Genomic DNA, 20,198 nt, shown 5'->3' with positions numbered 1-20,198 from the left:
GAATTTCCCTTCAATGTAATTATTTTTAAGTTAAAATGTAACTCATTAATTGAAAATAAAATTTAAAAGGGCTGTTGAAGGTTATTTGATCTTATTGCCCTGTAAAATATTCCTGCCCTTTCTTGCATGGTCAATGAGCACAGCTGCTCTCTTCCACAGCAACTCCTACCACCCTGCAATACTACTCAAGGGTAGCATCAAGAGCAGATTAAACCCATCAGTTCCTTACTCTAGATTTTCTTCTGTTGATGCAGCTTAAGAAAGTATTACCTTCTCCAGCAGTCATATCAAACTAGTGATGTATAATGAATTTAAAAATCAGCTAAAAGCACTTAAAGTCATTTTCAAGTATTGCTGCAAAGTCACACTTCCTGCAATGTGTCCTTACACAGCTGAATTGCTTTTTTGGGTGGGGTTTGGGAAGTCTAGTGCAGTATCCTCTGGTTATCTCTGCTAAAAATGTATTTTGTTGGATTCAGTCTGTCAAGAGACTAGTCAAGGATGATGTGCAATTTCTTGACTTTGGTAACTGGGCAATGCCGTTCATAGAGATAGGAAACTCAAAAAGGAGAGCAGACGTAGGGGGAAGTGTCAAGGTCATTTTGGATGTGTTAATCTTGAGCTCTCTGTGCAAATCCAAGAGAAGAGGTCTGGGACTCAGATAGAGCTCTGGGAATCATTAGTTAATTGGTAGGAATTTAAATAATGAAATCATCCAGAGGATCAAATGCTTAGGAACACTAGCATTTAGGGTATAGTTTACGTAAGTTTAGGGAGAAGAGACTGTAAAGGTTGCAAGGAGCAGTCAGAGGTAGAAGAAATTTTGTGGAGTTGTGGAGCAAGAGTATTTCAAGAAGCAGTCACCACACTAATATAATCAACTAATCCTTACCAAAGGAGGTGAGAATATACAATGGGGAAAAAGAGAGCCTCTTCAATAAATGGTGTTGGAAAACTGGACAGCTACACACAAAAGAATTAAACTGAGCTATTTCACCACAAATAAAAATAAACTTAAAATGGATTGAGTTAAATGTAAGACCTGAAACCATAGAAACTCTAGAAGAAAACACAGGAAGCACATTCTTCAACATTGGTCATATATATATATAGCTTTTTAGGGCCGCGCCCACAGCATATGGAAGTTCCCAGCCTAGGGGTTGAAATCAGAGCTACAGCTGTACAGCTACCAGCCTACACCACAGCCATAGCAATGCGGGATCCGAGGCACATCTGGGTCCTACACCACAGCTCATGGCAAAGCCAGATCCTTAACCCACTGAGCAAGGCCAGGGATCAAACCCTCAACCTCATGGACACTGGTCAGATTTGTTTCCACTGAGCCACGTGGGAACTCCATAGCAATATATTTTGGATGTCTTCTCAGCCAAGGGAAACAAAAGCAACAATTAAAAAATGAGACTACATCAAACTAGAAAGCTTGTGCACAGCCAAGGAAACCATCGACAAACAAAAAAGCCTACTGAATGGGAGAAAATATTTACAAACAATAGATCCCATAAGGAGTTAATACCCAAAATATACAAAGAACTCAAACAACTCAATATCAAAAAACAAACACCCTGATTTAAAAAATGGGCAGAGGACTTGAACAGACATTTTTCCAAAGAAGGCATACACATGGCCAACAGACACATGAAAAGATGCTCAACATTACCAATCATCAGAGAAATACCAGTTAAAATCACTATGTGGTATCACCTTACACCGGTTAGAATGGCTAGCATCAAAAAGACCACAACAAAAAAAAGTGTTGATGAGGATGTGGAGAAAAGGGTGGGATTGTAAATTTTCACAATCACTATGGCAAAGAGTATGGAGGGTCCACAAAAAATTAAAACTAGAACTGCCATATGATGATCCAGCAATTTCACTTTTGGGTATTTACCTGAAGAAAACAAAGACGCTAGTTGAAAAAGGTACATGCACTCCAATGTTCATTGCAGCATTATTTACAATAGCCAAGATGTGAAGGCAACCTAAGTGTCCATTGATTGATGAGTGGGTTATATATACAATGCAATATTACTCAGCCATAAAGGAATGAAATCTTGCCATTTGTGACAACACGGATGGATCTAGAGGGTATGATGCTAAGTGAAAAAGGTCAAAGAAAAATGCTGTATGATCTCACTTATACGTAGAAAAAAACCCAAACAATACAAAATGAAAATAATCTTAGATACAGATTAACAAACAAATTGGTGACAGAAGGGAGGGGATGGGTGGAAGGCTGAAATAGGGTAAGGGAATTAAAAGGTATAGATCTCCAGTAATATAATAAATAAGTCACAGGGATGTAATACACAGCATAAGAAATATGATAATAATATTGTAATAATTTTGTATGGGGACAGATGGTTAATAGATTATCATGCTGATCGTTTCATAATGTATGCAAATATCTTATTATGTAGTACACAGGAAACATAATATTGACATCAACTCTATTTCAGTTTTTAAAAATTTTAAATAAAAAATAAAAAGTTAATAAGTCAGGAGTTCCCATCGTGGCGCAGTGGTTAACGAATCCGACTAGGAACCATGAGGTTGCGGGTTCGGTCCCTGCCCTTGCTCAGTGGGTTAAGGATCCGGCGTTGCTGTGAGCTGTGGTGTAGGTTGCAGATGCGGCTCAGATCCCGCGTTGCTGTGGCTCTGGTGTAGGCCGGTGGCTACAGCTCCGATTGGACCCTAGCCTGGGAACCTCCATATGCCGCGGGAGCGGCCCAAGAAATAGCAAAAAGACAACAACAACAAAAAGTTAATAAGTCAATTCACCTAAGAGAAAAGTCATATAATCCTAAAGCAAAAAAAAAAAAAAAAAGTTTTGATTAATCAAATAAAGACTATCAATTTTAAAAAAAGAAGTAAATTGTGTCAAAAGTAACTAAAGAATATCTAGGAAGAGAAGTGAAACACTGTGGTCTGGGTAGCCTCTGTCTATGCAATTTCCCTGATCTCCTTCATCAATAAAAGTAATGGTCTGTTATGATTTTTCTTGGTGACTTCGTGGTGGATTTGCTGGATCATTGCTTTCTCTAATAAGAGCTTACATACCTTCATAACTCCTTCTCAGTTCATGCACAAATTTGAACACATATCCATTGGTCTGTAAAGGACTCATTTTCTTTTTCTTATTGACTATGGGAATGACATTTCTCTGTTCTAATCTTTTGGTATAATCTTTTGGTGTATTTCCCCATTCTCAACAATCAAGAGACATGTTGAGCAATCTCATCCATAAAATCTCTTAGAACCCTGGTGTGCGATGCCCCTGGATCAAGAGCTATATACTTATTTAGAAGAACACTTCTTGTGTTCTTTAAAATTTTTTTCACATATCTGGACTTCTATTCCCAATATTCATTCCCAATATTCATCCTGCCATTTTTAGAAAAATATTATTCCCTTCCACTAAAGGACATAAGCAAAATAATTTGACTTAAAAAAAAAAAGCCTCAAATCCATCATAGTAATTTAGTCAATTTGTCAGGAGACTAACGTCACTCAGTTTCAAAATTCTAAAGGTAAGATGTATTCAAGTTCATTCCTAATAGCCTACAAAGGACTGTTGCTACCAATGTTCTATTAGCTATAACAGGGATGCATATTTAATTCCCTTCAAATTACATTGAAACTTTACGGCATCATAACCTCAGATAGCAGATTTTTATGATCTTATTTAATGGAATTAAATCTTTCAACATTCTCATAAATTATGAAATGGGTGACATTGCCTCTGCTGGTTTAGCCAGAACTAGAACTATGAAGCATTTTAATTATGGATACGAAGAGTACTGAAGTTAAAAATGCCTTAATCTTAGAATAGGAAATATGAGAGCAGATTGCACCTTTACCTATAAGCCTTGAAAAAACAATTCTATTTTGAGGCAAATTTGCAAATTAACACAGAACTCACAGATGTGAATAAGAAGAGAAGCCAGTAGCTTTCTTGCCAGTTCCTTCTGGCTCTTAGCAGGAGATTCTAGTTGCCACTTCTGAGAACTTAATCCTTATTTCATACCCCTCGCACATACCAGAAAAACTGTCTCTCCTCATGACAAAATCTTCTTCCATTTCAGAGGTCTGAAGTCATATTTCTGGTTTCTCCTATTTTTAATTATGTTTAATAAAATCCTCACGCTCCTTCCCCCTGCTTAACCAATACCTACTCATCCCTCCCCTTTCCTCCTCCCTCATGCAGGGTTGTCTGGGAAAATCAGCACAAAGAGATGCAACTAGACGATTCATCTTTCAGTCACACAACTCTTTTCAGAGGTGCAGACCTTTGGAAAACTGATGGGAATATCCTTTCCAACAGCAATTCAGGAGTTAATCCTCAACCAAACAACTCTGTTAAATAATTCAGAAATAGAGTTTTTAAAACAAAATGGCAGAGAAAATGTAGAGCATAATGTCTATATACCACTGTACTGAAAACTCCAGAGATGCCCCTGCTGCTTTCCAAGCAGATGGAGATCCCACTCTATCAAAGGTTTTGTCTGTTGGCTCTTTTAATGAGGCTGGTGCCACTGATTCTGGCAGAGTGAAACGGAGAAAGGCAAGGATTTTGCTGATTCACAGCTTTCTGGCATTTCTGCTGCTCAAGCTCTTTTTTAGGGGCTCATATTTTGTTTGGTTTTATTTAGTTAGTCCCAAATGTAATCAAATTTGTATTCTCTGAAGTTTAATGGACTACTCTCAGATGACAAATTCTTTGAAAGTCATTTCAGGATCTTGAACCATAAAATGCCTAATTCTCATGATGGCACCAAATCCCAGAAAAAAATCTAAACGAGTTGAAGAAGAGTTACACTTTATTACAGATTCTATGAAAGACAAAGAAAAAAATGTTTTAAGTCATGCTCGGTAGGGAATTTAAATAATGTTTTAAAATTAATCACAGAAGTTTAAAGCCTTCAGATTTTAAAGGTCAAATGAAAACTAAACATTATACAAGTAATAAGGGATTTGTGATTTTAATTTTAACTTTTAATATTTTCAGGTACGAAGATCCCCAGACCAACCATTATATAAAAACATTCACCATGACTAATATTTTTGGTCATTAAAGATCAGAACTATTTTATATAAAAATTTTTAAAGCATTTCTTTTTTTAACCTTGGATAATTCTGTATAATAAAACAAAATTGGATTTCTATAGCATTTTAAAAAGGCTTTTTAAAAAAAATTTATATTTACCTCTATACTTGTGAATAGGTACAGGTGAGGAAATGGAAGCAGAGAAGTTATGTGACTTTTCTTAAGGTCACACAACAAATACATAATATGACCAGTTATAAATTCTGTTTGATTATTCACAGCTTTTCTTCTCCTACTACTTCTTAAAAAGAGGAATATGCTTCTTAGTCTCAAGGTCTTTGGTAAATACTACTGTCAAACTCTTTTCCAAAAAGACTGTTCTGATTTGAACTATTGCTTAGCAGTATGTATGGTGTCTCTATGCATGGTCCATGGTCAAAGAGGGAAATTACACTTTTTCCTCCCACATTTTGATGTCCCGTTGTACTATCATCAATTGGGTCCTTTGCCTTTTTGTTTTGGATTGGTGTACTTGCTTTTAGTTATGGAATTGTAGGTGCTAACTTACTCTATACTAATGATGGGAAGTCTGTGTCATTCATGTTTGTGAATATTTTCTCTTATTTGGTTTTCAACTTGTTTATGCAGTGTTTGATTTACAGAAGTTGTGTTATTGTATTTAAACAGATCTATCAGTCTTACCCTTTATGAATTGCAACTACGATGTAGTGCTTAGAAACTCTGGGCCCACTCTATGATAATTTCAATGTCTACCTGTCTTCTTTTCTAGAATTTAAAAGAAACTTTTAATTCCTATAGAATTAGTGTGGTATGATTTTCCCAGGTGTGTCCACTGAGTATGTTGAAACATACAAACTTGTCTTACTAGCTTAAAATGCCACCCTGTCTCTCAGATTCATCTCTGGCCACACCACCATTTTCTCTAATCTTTGAATATGTCAAACTCATTCCCATACAAGGATTTAATGTTTGCTATTACCTGGACAATGAGCATGGATCACTCCTTTACTTATGTCAAATCTCCACTTAAACGTTATGCTCTCATAAAACATTTCCCTGAACACTCCATCTAAAATAAAACGTCATTCCAACCCATCACACTCTCCTTGGTCCATTTTAGCACTTAATTCTATCTGAAATTATGTATTTACTTACATACTTGTTTATTGTCTTCTTCATCATCATATGCTTCATGTGTGCAGAGATTTTTGTCTTCTTATTCAGTTTTTGTATCCCCAGTACCTAGAGAGTGATGTGCAAATATGAAAAGATCAATAAATACCTGCTACACAAATTAATACCAAATGCTCATACTGGTTTGTATCTTTAAGCAATGTCTCACATGTTCCTCTAATTTATTCACCTATTTCAACACCAATTCCAAAATATATATCCTTATAATATATTTTAAAATCTATAAGGACATCCTTCTTTTTTTCTTTTAAAAATTATGTCCATATCTAACCTACTGTATATATTCTTCCAAACGAACATTTTTTTTCCATCTCCAAGGAAGTTGACATTCAAAAAACTTTTTATTTGTATTTTTATGCTTTAAAATGTTTTATTTAAATGGATGAGGATGCCAGCCTACCATGATATTTAGAGAACAGTTTGACAATTTTCTTCCCAGTAGGGTGATAACTTTCTTTGAGAGACACAGCCCTGGGGGGTCCTGGCCAGGAGGATGTGTTTGGCTTTGGGCAAATTGCCTGCATGACTGAACACCCATCAGCCAATTCCATCAGTCAGCCTTGTCGTGGGAGGCTAGGGCAACTTGTTCACATAAAAAAGAGAGCACGTATTGTTGTGTGTGAAAATGAATATAGTATTATTAGTTTTTATAATTATAAAAATTAAGTCAGAAGTAAAGATGATGGATTCAACACATGCATTTACTTTTGGACCTTTCTGAAGCCCTACTAAAACAAGAGTAAAATGATTTTCTTTTTTAAAAAAGTCTTCTAGGACCCAAAACACCCTCAAGCAAACAAACAAAACCCCTACAACATCTCCCCAACATCAAACAACAACAATAAAATAAAAACAAGAAAGAAGACTACAGCAACATTTTGGAAGCTAAAAAGCACAGAAATGAGCTAATAAAAAGCACATCACTTAGCAGAGAGGAGAAAGCTGTGTCCTAAGCTGTCAAGGGAAAAGCCGAAAAGCATCCAATTTATATAACAGAATCCTGCAAAGGCTTAGGAATAGGGAGATCAAGGTTGAAGACCTCCAAACAGGGTAATTACATGATCAGCTGTCCAAGAGCCCATTAGAGCCCGGGATCCTCATCCGACTTCTGTACTCCTGGGGGACTGCCCATCTTCAGCGCCAGCAGAGGGCAGCAGTTTTATTATCCAGGGAGGTCAAGGCACTAAGGACTCGAGCATCTGGTTCTCTCTCCACTCTGAACCTTGCAACCAAGGTGAAGGTCTTCAGGGTCCACATGTACACCCTGTCCAGCATCGTGACCTGGTGGTTTCATTGACCTCCCTTATTCAGAAACTTGATACTTTAATTGAACTTCCATTAGCTCATAAATTAATGTGGGTAAATTTGACAGTTAATATTTCTTGGGGGGGGGGGGCGTGCCTGAGTCCTGTGGAAGTTCCCCGGCCAGGGATCAAACCCACCGCACAGCAGTGACTAAGCCACTGCAGTGACAATGCGGGATTTTTAACCTATTGCACCACAAGAGAATTCCGACAGTTAGTATTTTTAACCAGGAATAATTTTCCATCTCTCCATTTAGTTGATTCTTCCCCAGTAAGCTGTTATAGTGTCCTTTAGGTAAGTTCCATACATTTCTTCTTGTGTTAATTTCTAAGGATTATATTGTCTTGTTATTGTAAAAGGAATTTCTCATTCTCATTATTTCCTATCTGGTTATAAAGTTAGTGTAAAAATTTAAATATTTATCTATTATATTTATCATATAATTCAAATTTATAATCTTATGAATATTCAATATATTAATCTATCAACAATTAGAACTTATGAAAAATATCCCACAATAATGTAGTTTTGTCAACTGCTCTTTTTTTTTTCCTGGATTTTTTTCTTTATTGTGGTAAAATATACATAACATAAAACATATCATTTCAGCCATTTTTTAAAAAATGTGTATAATTCAGCAGCATTAAGTACATCCACAATATTGTGCAACCATCACCACTATCCACTTCTAAAACTTTTCATCACCCCAAACAGAAGTTCCATATCCATTAAACAGTAACTCCCCATTCTTTCTCCCCCCAGCCCCTGGTAACCTCTTATCTACTTTCTATCTCTATGGATTTACCTCATTTAAGCAGAATCATACAATGCTTGTCAATTTGTGTCTGATTTAGTTTACCTAGCATAATATTTTCAGGGTTCATCCATATTGTAGCATGTATCAGAGTTACATTCCTTTTTAAGGCTGAATAATGTTCCATCGTATGTATGTGCCACATTTTGCTTATCCAGTCATCTGTTGATGGACATTTGTGTTGTTTCTACATTTTTGCTACTGTAAATAATGTTGCTTAAAAATATTGATACACAAGTATCTTTCTGAGTCCCTGCTTTCAGTTATTTTGGGCACATACCTAGGTGTGGAACTGCTGGATCATATGGTAATTCCATGTTTGTGAGGAAACATCAAACTGTTTTCCACAGTGGCTGTACCACTTTACATTCTTACCAACAGTACACAGGTTTCCAATTTCTCCACACCCCTGTCAACATGTTATTTTTCAGTTTTCGAACCTGGCTATTTTAAGGGATGTGAAGTGGTCGCTCACTGTGGTTTTAATTTGCGTTAGTGATGCTGAACATCTTTTCATATGCTCATTGACCATTTGTATATCTTTGGAGAAATGTCTGTTCCAGTCCTTTGCACATTTTTTTTGGCATGTGTATTGGATTTTGTTGTTGTTTTTATTATTGTAATTGAGTAGTAGGAGTTATTTATATATTTTGGATATTAATCCCTTATCTGATCTATGATTTGCAGATATCTTCTTCCATTCTGTGGGTTATCATTTCACTCTCTTAATAGGGTCCACTGATGCACAGTTTTTAATTTTGATGAAATCCAATTGATCTATTCTTTCTTTTGTTGCTTGTGCTTTTGGTGAAGCAAATCACCAAGAAATCATCACCAAATCCAGTGTCATGAAGATTTTTCCCTGTTTTTATCTAAGGGTTTTATAATTTTAGTTCTCACATTCAGGTTTGATCTATTTTAATTTTTATTTTAATTTTTGTATATGGTGCTCTTTCATTTCTAATAAATTTTGCTGTTTGTTTTTAGCTTTATTGTTGTTAATTGGTTGCAGGAGGTTAGTGACTGGTATGGTTGGAAAACAGTATTATTGTATTTTTGATTTGTAACACTTTTTTTTGGTTTGTTATATGATTTAAAATACAAATGCATAAAATAAGAATTATAAATCCATGTTCATTGTCAAATGATAACAGGATGTAATTTATGAAAACAAGATAAAGAAGAAGCAGAAATGTTTAGATGCAGTTAATGATGCTGAAGCTAAATTCATATCAATTCAAAATATATTGTTATAAACTTAGGGTGTTAACTGCAATCTACTTGGAACCACAAGGAAAATTAAAGGAAGAGGGAATTTAAATGGCATGCTAGAGGAAATCAAACATGAAAGAAGGCATTGTTGGAGGAATTGAGAATCAAAAGCTATATAAGAGATACAGAAAACAAATAGCAAAATGATAGAAGTGGGTCCTTTAATACCAGTCAACACTTTAAATATAAATAGAAAAAATTCACCAATTAAATACAGTTTGGAATATTGGTTATAAAAAATGATCCTTTCATTTGTTTTCTTTTTCAGCTCTAGAATTTCCTTTTGGTTACTATTTATAATTTCTCTCTTTATTGATATTATTTTTCATATACTGTTCTCCTGGTGTCCCCTAGTTCTGTGCCCAAGGTTTCTTTTAATTTTTGAGCCTACTTAAGACAGTTAACTTAGTCTTTGTCTAATAAGTCCAAGGTTTGGCTTTCCTTAGGGCAGTTTTGATTAATTTCTTTTTTTTTTCCTGTGAATGTGCCATTCTTTCTTGTTTCTTTGAATGCCACATAATTTTCCTATAGGAAACTGCATACTTTGAATGTTATAATATGGTAATTCTGGATATCATATTCTCCTCCCTTTCTGTTTATTATTTTTACTATTTTTTTTTGTCTTTTTATTTTTGCTATTTCTTTGGGCCACTCCCGCGGCATATGGAGGTTCCCAGGCTAGGGGTCGAATCAGAGCTGTAGCCACTGGCCTACGCCAGAGCCACAGCAACGCGGGATCCGAGCCTCATCTGCAACCTACACCACAGCTCACGGCAACGCCGGATCGTTAACCCACTGAGCAAGGGCAGGGACCGAACCTGCAACCTCATGGTTCCTAGTCGGATTCGTTAACCACTGGCGGGAACGCCTATTTTTACTATTTTTTTGTTTTAGTCATTTGTTTAGTGAGTTTCCAGAATTAATTCTATAAAGCATGTATTTTTTTTTAGCTTGGCCTCTGAAGTCTCTGCTTTGTTATCTAAATGGCCAATTAATTACTTGACAGAGATTTCCTTAAATGCCCAAAACTAGTGAGTCTCCATGACCTGTTTAGAAGCTCTTTGCATGTATTGACAGTCAGGCAGTTGACAACTCTGCCTTAGCCTTCACTTCCTGCTTATACAGCACCTCAAGGTTAGCAGAGGTGAGAACTTATGGCCTTCCTTGAGCTATCCTGAGTCCATACACAGTACTACATGTGTACAGCCTTCAAGATTTCCAGGAATTAGTCAAATATTTTTAAAGCCTCCTATGTTCATTTTTCCTTTTAGCCTTTTGCTTCACCTATTAACATAATCTGAGGCAGCTATGATTTTAAACAACTGCTACTTCTTGTTTTAGACAAATATTTTCAGGACAAAAGCTATTGGAACTTGGATATCTATGTATCCAATCAAACAAAGATGAACCTTACCTATAGAGTGTTCTAGGTAACTCTTGGGTCAAATAATGACAATTTTCCAAAAATGAGGACTTGAAAGAACTTAAAACTCCATTTTGATGATTCCATTTTGACTACTAGTTTGCTGATTTTTACCATGATTGTGGGCCATTTATTTCCAAAACTTTCATGGAGCTGGAGAGAAGAGGATGATAATAACTCAAGTTAAAACACTACAGAGCTCATTATTCTTACTGAGCATCAGCCATTTTCCTTGATTAAGCACTGTTGTGATTGTTGCAAGCATTTGGTTAATATCCAGAGTTCAGAGAAAGTTTATTTTGACAATTTTTGCCAAGGTTCTTGTTATTTTTATGAAGGAGTGGATATTGAGCACTCTTTACTCCACACTTCTCACTGATGTCACTCTTACTAATTTCATTTTAAAAACAGCTGTGGTTGTATCTTATAAATTTTGATATGTTGAAATTTCTCATTCAGCTCAAAATATTTTAAACTTACAATCAGTTGTTTGTTTGTTTGTTTTTTTAATGGCCACACATGTGTCATATGTAAGTTCCCAGGCTAAAGGTCGAATCAGAGCCACATCTCCAATTTATGTGACAGTTTGTGGCAACACTGGATCCTTAATCCATTGAATGAGGCCAGGGATCAAATCTGCGTCCTTGTGTTCTTAACCCGCTGAGTCACAACAGGAACTCCCAATTAGTTTTTTTTTTTAACCATTTGATCATTCATAGTTGTATTTCTTAATTCTAGATATATGAATATTTCTTAGTTATTTATTTGAATTTTAATATATCCAGTTCAATAATGCTATGATCAGATAGTATGATCTTCATAATTTCAAATTTCATTGTTTCTGCTGAGTATTCAGCAGTCCTCTAATGTTACTCCTCTGGAAGCAATCTGCCTTTATTTTCCTCTGGATACATTTAAGGTTTGCTATTTCTCCATCATTTTCATCAGTTTTACAGCACCTAGATGTAGTTTCATTAGTATTTTATTTTGCATTGTATTCATAGGGCTTCTTGAATGTAAGAATAACCTAAGCCTAAGGAGAAAGCTTTGAAAATTCTGCCCTAAATCACTTAAAATGCTTTCCTAAAGTTGACATGCTATTAAAAAAGACCAGGATTAAAATCTATGTGAAGAGAAAATTCCAGCCATCCCAGATGTTCCAAATGAGTCAAGCCCCTTGACAACCTGTCAGCTGAATGCAGCCATATGAGCGAGCCCAGGCAAGATCAGCAGAATAGCCCAGTCACTTCACATTCATAAAATTAATAAATAAAACTTTGTTATCTTAAGCCACTAAGTTTTGGGGGCAGTGTTATATAGTATATTGGTTTTCTACTGCTATTTAAAATTACTCTAAAATTTAGCAACTTAAAACAGGAAACATTTATCACATCACAGTTTCTGAGAGTTTGGGGTCCTGGAACAGCTTAGCTGAGTGTTTCTAGCTCAAGGTCTCTTATGAGGTTGAAGTCAAGCTGTTGGACAGGGCTACAGTCATTACAGAACTTGGCTAGGGTTGGAAAATCTGCTTCCAAACTCACTCACGTTTGTTGGCAGGGCCCTGCTCCTTTCTGTCGGTTATCCAGAGGCTTCACTTTCTCATTATGTGGGCCTCTCCATAGGCCAGCTCACAGCATGGCAGCTTATTTTTCCCAAAGTGAGTAACCCAAGAGGTAGAGAGTACACAAGACAGAAGCCACAGTCTTTTTTTACCCTAATCTCAGATGTGACATATCATCAGTTCTGCTGTATGCAATTGGTCACATAAGTTAACTTTGGTACAATGTGAGAAGGTACTATCCAAGAGTTTGAATACAAGAAATTGGGGATCATGTAGAGTCGTGTTGGATGCTGACTACCACACACAGCGATAGAGAACTGAAACAGATGATCACAGAATTATTATTGGTTTTTTTCCACTATGAAAATTACTTCATTGTTTTCTTATAAAAAGTTCCTACTTCCAGGAATGCACGCTGAAGATAGGGGTGTACTATGATGTGGGTTATAAGATCTACTTAAAATATTTCAGCAACAACAATAATAAAAAAAAGGAGTTTCCTGGTGGCCTAGTGGGTTAAGAATCCAGTGTTGTCACTGCTGTGGTGGAGGTCTCTGCTGTGGTGTGGGTTTGAACCTTGGCCCAGGAACTTCTGCATGCTATGGACACAGTCAAAAAAAACCTCATAACAATAAGAAGGATAGATAAAGCAAGTGTGGGAAGATCTTAAGTATTGTTGAATATTGTTGATGGGAATAGGGAGTGCATCATCTTATTCCTGTAGGCTTGAAATTTTTCCTCTAAAATTTTAAAACCAACATTTACAATGTTACCAAAAGTGTAATCCTTTGTACTTTTTAGATATCAAATTATTAATGTGTGAGGGAGAACTTATTTTTTTCAAACTTCAAGTATTATACAAGAAAATATAAACAAGGGCTACAGGCATAAGAGGATATTGAGGGTGACTTTTCTTTTTGCCTTTGAATTAATGTTATACAGCCTAAAGCTGAGAACTAAGAGTGGTTAAACTTTCCACATTTTAAGACCTCCAAGCCCTAATCAATAATTTGGGCCAGATATCTCCCTTAGTTATTAGAGGCTCTGAAATGACTCTCTTAGCCTAAAATACCTCTGCAGGCCGCTCCTAAAGTCTATAAGAGCAAAAAGGTAAGTCAGCATTTAGTAAGACCTTAATGGCAAATTACAGCAGCTTTTCTTTCTCCTTCCCCTGAAGGCATAGCAGATAAATATTGCATTTTTTGGCATGATGCTTGTTATAGCCTGCCTGCGGCACTGTCTTAGGAGTGTAGTGGAGGGTAGTGATGGAGATTATGGGGGAGCTTTACATATACCTCCTGGAGTTTGTGTGGTATATGTAGATATATATATGTTGCCTGCTTCTCTCCCAGAAGGGTCTGAAGGCAGAGAGTTTGCTAATACTGCCAGAGCAAGGAGGGAATGTAGTGTGGTGTTTTTGGCAAGAAGAGGAGAACCCTCACACAATACTACCCAGTACCCCATAGGACTGGAGTAAACAGAAAAAGACCTCAGCAGTTCCCTGGAATCCACACAAAGGAGTATAAGGTACAGGATGGACAGATACAGTGAAGCTACCTAGGTAGCCAAAAATTGAGGAAACATCTCAATCAGAGAAGGGGCTGGGTTGTGATTTGTATATATTATCAGCCAAAGAGGAGGCTCACGGATTATACTCCACTGCCCACTCTCCAGAAAACCAAAAAAAAAAAAACACAACCAACCAACTAACCGAAAATGTCTGTGGTAGGCATTACCATTATTGATCAATATTCAAATCCTTTTTAACTTGGGACACATGGAACGGTTGTCCGCTGAAGCTATGTGAGGTGGCCATGTGGAGTGAATTGCACTGACCAATGAAATGTGGGTGGAAGTGGCATATATCACTTCCATATTGAAGAATTTAATTGCCAGTGTTTGGTGCTGCAGCCTACTTTTCCCCACTGCAGTGATTGTTCTTAGAAGTATTTATGGTTGAGGCGCCATATTGATTGAAGCATCCTGGAATGCTGGGGCAACATATGGAGGCATGTGTACTGAGAGTCACCTAGATCCCAGAAGACTTTGTAAAATCAATGAAAAAGGTTTTGTTGTGAGCCACTGAGATTTTGGAGTTATTTACTAGTGTAACAGAGCTTAGAAAATCCTGACTATTAGCAAAAGTCACCAGCAACTGACAGAAGACTATTTATGTAAGATGATCCCTACAGTCTCTCTTATTCTCTCTTCTATCTCCCAATCCCGTAGGAGTTTTATTTGAGGAGGAAGAGGGCAGGTTTCCTGGTGGAGAGATGTCTCCTGATATCACTCTGAGGAAGGCCCTGAATCCAATATGATTTTCAATATTGGAGTTTTTCAATTAGATAACTTATTAAAATAACTGAAATTGGCCAGTGACCGGAAAACCATGGCATCTGGTCAAGATAATTTTAAGGCATTTATCACCTATTATGGAGGAGATATCAGAAGCAGCATAGTTGGGAGCAATGATGAGAGAGAACAAAAGTTCCATAATTTTAACCCACTAAGATCAGACTGATGAAGATCAGTGAACCAATTACATCTCCTTCAAAGATCAAGAATACACTATATACAGAGAGAACAATTAACGGTAGGTACTTTTCTGCTTCTACCATCTGAAAAGTAGGTACCATTTTTTTTTTTCTTTTTGGCCAAGCCTGGGACATGTGGAAGTTCCACGGCCAGGGTTCAAATCTATGCCACAGCAGTGACCCAAACTGCTCCAATGACAAGGCTGGATCCCTAACACACTGCAGCACAAGAGAACTCCAGTACCATTGCAGTGGTTTTTTTTTGTTTTGTTTCATTTTTGTTTTTTTTTACATCATGTCTTAGTAAATGTTTATGAGACATTTTGCTAGAGGACAGGGAATCACAGGATGCAAACTAACTATGGAATAGTCAAATTACAGGTACAATATCTCACCTACTATTTATGCTCAATTGACTTGGTGTAAATCCTTTCTCAGTGTTTTCTGCTTTTAATACTTGGTTCTTGTTCAAGATTTTCCTTTTAGCTTTATCTGTGGATTAACACTGTTCTCTCTTGATCATTCTGATTTCTACTTGCCAACCTATACGGTATTTTTTTTTTTTTTTACAGATCCCAATACACGTCTTTTATTGTCACAGTCACTTGATGGTTTTAAAAAATCAGCTGAATTCCAGTCACAAAAAGTACCTATGTAATGTGATACAGGTGCTAATTATGGCTACAATGAAAATCATATCGCATAACAGAAGTGTAAAAACTTAACCTGGTGTACACCTTAAATTCATGCCATGGTTTTTTTATTATTCAACAACTTTATTACATTTATAGTTGTACAAAGATCATCAAAATCCAATTTTATAGCATTTCCATCCCACACCCCCAGCACATCCCCCCACCCCCAAAACTGTCTCCTTTGGAGACCATAAGTTTTTCAAAGTCTGCGAGCCAGTATCTATTCTGCAAAGAAGTTCAGTCTGTCCTTTTTTCAGATTCCACATGTCAGGGAAAGCATTTGATGTTGGTGTCTCAATGTACGGCTGACTTCACTTAGCATGATCATTTCTAGGTCCATCCATGTTGCTAACAATGCCAGTATTTCGTTCCTTTTAATGGCTGAGTAATATTCCATTATGTATATGTACTACCTCTTTTTGATTCCCTCTTCTGCTGATGGACATTTAGGTTGTTTCCATGCCTTGGCTACTGCAAATAGTGCTGCAATGAACATCGGAGTACATGTGTCTTTGCAAGTCATGGTTTTCTCTGGATAGATGCCCAGGAGTGGGATTGCTGGATCCAATGGTAGTTCTATGTTTAGTTTTCTGAGGAATCTCCACACTGTTTTCCACAGTGGTTGCCCCACTGTACAATCCCACCAACAGTGTACTAGGGTTCCTTTTTCTCCACCCCCTCTCTAGAACTTATTGTTTGTAGACTTTTGGATGATGGCCATTCTGGCTAGTGTAAGGTGGTACCTCAGAGCGGTTTTGATTTGCATTTCTCTAATAATGAGTGATGTTGAACATCTTTTCCTGTGTTTTTTGGCCATCTGTATGTCGTCTTTGGAGAATTGTCTGTTTAAATTCACACCATGTTATTTGTCAAATGTATTTCAATCCTAGGATATTCGAGGAAATGTTGTCCTTCCTGAGCATTTGCCTCTCACCACCTCCACCACTATCATCACCATTCCCAACACCATTTCAAATAAACTCAACTCGAGGGCATGGAAATCCTCAGTATGGAATATCCCTGAGCTTGCCTCTTTCCCTTGAGACGCATGTCAGCTCCCCAGACTGTCCCTTCTCTATACGTATACATATTGCTTACCCCTCTCTTATCAGTCCAACCAACTAGGAATCCTACTGGCTCCTCCAGTGCATACACACACACATGCCCTGGTCCTCTCTGAGCTGAGATTACTCTCAAAATGATGTGTGATTTTAGGGCAAGTTTTTATGAATGCCATCATATAATAAAAATCTCTAATTATAGCTAATAAAACATTGTATGGACCTTATCAATTTGCTTAGTCATGTCACAGTACACTAGATTCAAGAATACATTTTTTAAGAATATGTATTCTTGAATCTAGTGTACTCCTTGAAAAGACTCCAAGTATAATATAAAATAAATCTAAACTAAGTATTTACTTCCAATACTTTGCCATTTTCTTTTACCACTACATTTTCCAATATTTCTAGTTTATAACATAATTATAAACAACTTGTAAATGTTAACTGTGGTCTTGATGCAGTTTTAGTCAACTTACTTTCAGAGTTATCCATATAGCCTTAATAACAAGTCACTGAGTTTGAAAACGGCAAAAATAGAAACACCTGGAAGATGGCAGCGTAGTAAGAAGTCACTACCTTCTCCCACAAACACATCAAAAAAACATCTACATGTAAAAAGGACTCACACAGACCATCTACTGAATGCTGGCAGAAGAACTTAAACCTCCAAAAAGGGCAAGAAACTCTTGACCTAACTGGGTAGAACAAAAGAAAAAGAGAGACAGAGAAAAGGCAGCAGGACAGGACTAGCATTCCTGAGAGGGAGGTGTGAAGGTGAAAAGGAACCCACCTGGAGATCAGCTGAGAGGAAGGGACCTACCTCAAAGTCGCCAAGAAAAGCCCAGCAGCTGGACTGAGGAGGGCAAAGCAGAGAGTGCCAGCCGCAGAGATGCTCTGCAACACCGCATCAGACACCACAGCCTGAGGCGCACGGGCAGAGGCTGGGCACTGAGACTGGCTCCAGGGGTCAGTCCCAAGGAGAGGACTGGGGCTGGCTGTGCCTGAGAGGCTAAGGAGTGCTGTACCTTGGGTGGGGGAGCGGTGTGCTCCAGGCTGGGGAGTGGGCGAAGGGAACCCGGGAGAAGGTCTGGGCCCGCAGGAGAAGCCAGGCGCCATTGTTGGGGAGGGTGGGAGGAAGAGGGGTGGACCTACCGAGGAATCTCTGCATGGAGCATGCGCATGCCCTCGCGCTCGCAGGGGGCGGGCTCGTAGGGGATACCTCTGGTGCAAGCTACCAGTGGTGAGAAGCCACTTGATCTGGCTAAGGGAGATCAGGTGCTTCTTGTGCAGGCTACTGGTGGCCAGGAATCTCTTGTGTGGGTTAAAGGCAGCTGGGGCTAAGTGCGATGTGGTGCCTCTTGCATGATCTACAGGTGGCAGGGACTGACTGTGGGGGTTGGCTTGGAGGCCAGAGGGAGGTGTGGCCTGCTGCCACTGGGGGCCTGTGAGAGGGCTCCATCTGAGGCCCTGCTCACCTCAGGGGTCGGCAAAAAAAAAAAGAAAAAAAAAAAAAAAGAGGGCACTGCAACCAAGCACCACGTGCTATTGCTCTCACAAGCCTGGGAATACTGCCAAATGCTCTGGGCAGCACCCGGATGCCTGATCACTGTCCTTTCCCAAGACCCTACGAGGAGCAGCTGGTGCAGAATATCCTGCTTGGGCTAAGTGGGACAGGGTGCTTCTTGTGTGGTCTGCAGGTGGCGGGGACAAACCACCACAGTTATCTCTGACTCCAGAGGTGGGTGTGACCCACTGCCACTGGGGATCCCTGAACAAGAACCACTTGCAGCCCTAACCACCTGAGAGAGCACCACAAAGGATGACATTGCAACCAGAACACCACCTGTTGTTGCGCTCACTCCCCTAGGAGCACACCGGCCCTGCAGCTGCCACTGCCAAACACTCTGGGCAGTACCCAGATGCTTGATCACTGTCCCTTCCCAAGAACCTGCAACTAGGAGCAGCTTGTGCAGCACCGCCTGTGGGGGCTAAGTGAGACGGGTTGCTTCATGCATGGTCTACAGGTGGTGGGGGCAAACCACCACAGTAATCTCTGGCTCCAGAGGTGGGAGTGGCTCGCCACCACTTGGGGTCTGTGAACAGACACCACTTGCAGCCCCATTCACCTCAAGGGCACCACAGAGGAGGGCATTTAGACTGAACACCAACTGTTGTTGCTCCCACACCCCTGGGAACACACTGCCCTGCTCTGCCACTGCCAAATGCTCCACATGCCTGATCTCTGTCACTTCCTAGGACCCTGCACCAGCAGCAGCCTGTGCAGCACCTCCTATGTGGGCTAAGTGAGACAGGTTGCTTCATGCATGGTCTACAGGTGGCAGGGGCAAACCACCGCAGTTATCACTGACTCTAGAGACGTTCATGGCCTGCTCCCACTAGGGGTCCCTGAACAGGCACCACCTGCAGTTCCAATCACCTCAGAGGAGGGCATTGCAATTGAACACTAGCTATTTTTGTTCTCACTCCCCTGGGAACTCACGCATCCTGCTGCTGCTTCTGCCAAAAGCTCTGGTCACTTTGTAGATCTGCCTAGAGCTCATTACCACTTCCCAGGGCCGTGCAACTAGGAGTAGCCTGTGCCACCTTCCTGCAGGTCCTTGCTGCTATTGAGAGCCCAGCAACCAGGCACTGACTGCTGGCCCTACGCATTGCCTCCTTCTCCCTGAAAACACACTGAGCATCCTGGGAATAACAGCCTGCCCACACCAAAGAAAGAGAGCAAATATTCAAACTCCCACACCAAAAATAAATAGTAACCTCCCCAAAAATACAAAGGGGAACTCTTGCATAGAAGTAGCCTTATAAGATTACAGTTTGGCTTCCCCAAACTCACAGAGAAAGAAAAACATAAGGGAGATGAAGAAGCTCAGAAACCCTTCCCAGTTAAAGGAACAGGCAAATTCAAGTGAAGCAGCAAACAATGAAACAGACCTCTGCAGTCTGACAGACATTGAGTTCAAAAGGGAGATAGCAAAAATACTGAAGGCATTAAGGCTGAATATGAAGGAATTAAGAGCAGATATGAACAGTAATGCAGATTCCTTTAGAAAGGAATCTTTAGAAAATATATGTAGGAGCCAAGAAAAATTAGAAAATTCATTTGCAGAGATGAAAACTGAGCTAAAGGCACTAAAGAGCAGAATGAATAATGCAGAGGGATGAATTAGTGACTTGGAAGATAGAGTAATGGAAATCACCCAATCAGGACGGCAGACAGAAAACCAAATGA

General features: G+C 38.8%; 1 long non-coding RNA gene across 1 annotated transcript in view; it reads right to left on the bottom strand.

Moving 5' to 3' along the window:
- Positions 1-18,090, bottom strand: part of LOC110257690 (uncharacterized) — a 133,284-nt gene extending 115,194 nt beyond the window's left edge. Inside the window, exons 1-2 of the long non-coding RNA XR_014835549.1 lie at positions 17,769-18,090; positions 6,246-6,328 (exon numbers count right to left, since the gene is read on the bottom strand). This is a non-coding gene — a long non-coding RNA (uncharacterized LOC110257690). The remainder of the gene's footprint in view (positions 1-6,245; positions 6,329-17,768) is intronic.
- Positions 18,091-20,198: the final 2,108 nt, after the last annotated feature.

The sequence above is a fragment of the Sus scrofa genome, chromosome X, assembly GCF_054392235.1.
Source record: "Sus scrofa isolate SSC_HxYL_T2T_F1_AM1 chromosome X, Sscrofa_HxYL_maternal_Yorkshire_Landrace_v2.0, whole genome shotgun sequence".
Classification (NCBI taxonomy): Eukaryota; Metazoa; Chordata; class Mammalia; order Artiodactyla; family Suidae; genus Sus; species Sus scrofa.
The sequence above is the reverse complement of the archived record's forward strand: the minus strand, read 5'-3'. Positions and strand labels throughout refer to the sequence as shown.